The 2,500-nt window shown below is 58.2% G+C and overlaps 1 non-coding gene across 1 annotated transcript in view; it reads right to left on the reverse strand.

Moving 5' to 3' along the window:
* Positions 1-653, reverse strand: part of LOC126196888 (small subunit ribosomal RNA) — a 1,909-nt gene extending 1,256 nt beyond the window's left edge. The window contains exon 1 of the ribosomal RNA XR_007539316.1: positions 1-653. This exon is cut by the window's left edge and continues 1,256 nt beyond it. This is a non-coding gene — a ribosomal RNA (small subunit ribosomal RNA).
* Positions 654-2,500: the final 1,847 nt, after the last annotated feature.

Raw genomic sequence — 2,500 nt, forward strand, 5'->3', positions numbered from 1 at the left:
CCAACTACGAGCTTTTTAACCGCAACAACTTTAATATACGCTATTGGAGCTGGAATTACCGCGGCTGCTGGCACCAGACTTGCCCTCCAATAGATACTCGTTAAAGGATTTAAAGTGTACTCATTCCGATTACGGGGCCTCGGATGAGTCCCGTATCGTTATTTTTCGTCACTACCTCCCCGTGCCGGGAGTGGGTAATTTGCGCGCCTGCTGCCTTCCTTGGATGTGGTAGCCGTTTCTCAGGCTCCCTCTCCGGAATCGAACCCTGATTCCCCGTTACCCGTTACAACCATGGTAGGCGCAGAACCTACCATCGACAGTTGATAAGGCAGACATTTGAAAGATGCGTCGCCGGTACGAAGACCGTGCGATCAGCCCAAAGTTATTCAGAGTCACCAAGGCAAACGGACCGGACGAGCCGACCGATTGGTTTTGATCTAATAAAAGCGTCCCTTCCATCTCTGGTCGGGACTCTGTTTGCATGTATTAGCTCTAGAATTACCACAGTTATCCAAGTAACGTGGGTACGATCTAAGGAACCATAACTGATTTAATGAGCCATTCGCGGTTTCACCTTAATGCGGCTTGTACTGAGACATGCATGGCTTAATCTTTGAGACAAGCATATGACTACTGGCAGGATCAACCAGGGAGCTGCGTCAACTAGAGCTGAGCAGCCGGCCGCCCGGGAGTGTGTCCCGGGGGCCCGCGCGAACACGCAAGCGTCCGCTCAATTATTCTGCAAACAGGAGGAGGCTGGGCTCCCCTGCACGATACACCTCGAAACCCTCTCAGGTCCCGGCGGCGCGCAGCGCCGTCCTAAGTACTTGGTCGGGTTCGAGAGAGGCGCAATCGCCCGGAGATAGGCGAGTAGACGCTTTCAGTGCGACCACCCGTGCTCCCAACTGAGCTTGCCGCTGCCGACAGAGGCCCGGGAGCGTGCTGTCGTGGTGTTGCCGGCGGGAGACAACACGCGGCCACAAACAGTGACCGGGCAGCTCCAACGCCAGCGCCACAGAGGGGCAGAGCCCCACTTGGGTGCCAAAGCGAACTCTCCCAGCACAGCGCACGCGCCAACACATCCGCACAGCTGCGATACAAACCACCTGCGAGAACCGCGGGGGCGACCGAGCAGCAGACGGCGTCGCGGCGCCGAGTGCCGGGCGGCGGCGCATCCTCAACGCACAGTCCTCAATCGGACCAGCACACTGCAGATGTCCACCGCGCTTCGCACCGGGCCCGGGAGGACCCACTTTGGCCGCACGGCGCCGCGCGCTGGGTGCGCCGGCACGCAGATGCGCCGCCTGCCGCCTCCGTCAGCCGGCGCGCCTGCCACTGGGCGCCCCCACCAGCCGGCTGCCGCGCGTGCGCCCACGCAGCGCGCGGCCAGCACGCCGGGCGCCCCCCCCTCACCGGCCGGGGACGGTCCCACCCAGCCACCGCCGCGTATCGCTTCATACCCACATGCCCACTCACGTTCGTGGGTATGACGGGTGTCGCTGAAGCAACCGGTTAATACCTGTACCGATCGTCGATATCAACGATTCACCTCCAGCGCGAACAACCGCGCAACAACGGATTTCCAGTTCATTTGCGTAACTTGGGCAGCAAACGTAGACATCCATCTACATTTGCGACTTCTACGAGTCTTGCATGCCTGGATGTTGTGTGTCACGACGCACTCCATCAGCATACATACACGCTGCGACGTGTGCACGAAAGAACACGTGGAAGGTGGCCAGCGTACGTATGCGAATGCCATTGCACAGCTGCGAAGCGCATTCAACACGCGAACTCCTGACCGACGAGCTAGAGGTGACAGGAGGGGAGGGGGGGGGGGCGGGGGCGATATACGTCCTATTGCAGTACACAATACAGTGGATAGCGGGACCATGTGGAAAGTAAGCAACACTCGCAAGATGTGAGGGTACGCACCGTAAAATGAATCAATACGCAGAACACCACAGTGTGCGCGAAGTGAACTATGTTGAGATGGTTGCAATTAGGCAACGCTACACGAATTCCTAGATTCATATAACTAACAATTACAGGGCAGGTTAAGGCGCAACGTGGGTTAGGTTAAGGCGCAACTTGGGTTAGGTTAGGGCGCAACGTGGGTTAGGTTAGGGCGCAACGTGGGTTAGGTTAGGGCGCAACGTGGGTTAGGTTAGGGCGCAACGTGGGTTAGGTTAGGGCGCAACTTGGGTTAGGTGAGGGCGCAACGTAGGTTAGGTTAGGGCGCAACGTGGGTTAGGTTAGGGCGCAACGTGGGTTAGGTTAGGGCGCAACGTGGGTTAGGTTAGGGCGCAACGTGGGTTAGGTTAGGGCGCAACGTGGGTTAGGTTAGGGCGCAACGTGGGTTAGGTTTGGGCGCAACGTGGGTTAGGTTAGGGCGCAACGTGGGTTAGGTTAGGGCGCAACGTGGGTTAGGTTAGGGCCCAACGTAGGTTAGGTTAGGGCGCAACGTAGGTTAGGTTAGGGCGCAACGTAGGTTAGGTTA

The sequence above is a fragment of the Schistocerca nitens genome, chromosome 7 (assembly GCF_023898315.1).
Source record: "Schistocerca nitens isolate TAMUIC-IGC-003100 chromosome 7, iqSchNite1.1, whole genome shotgun sequence".
Lineage (NCBI taxonomy): Eukaryota > Metazoa > Arthropoda > Insecta > Orthoptera > Acrididae > Schistocerca > Schistocerca nitens.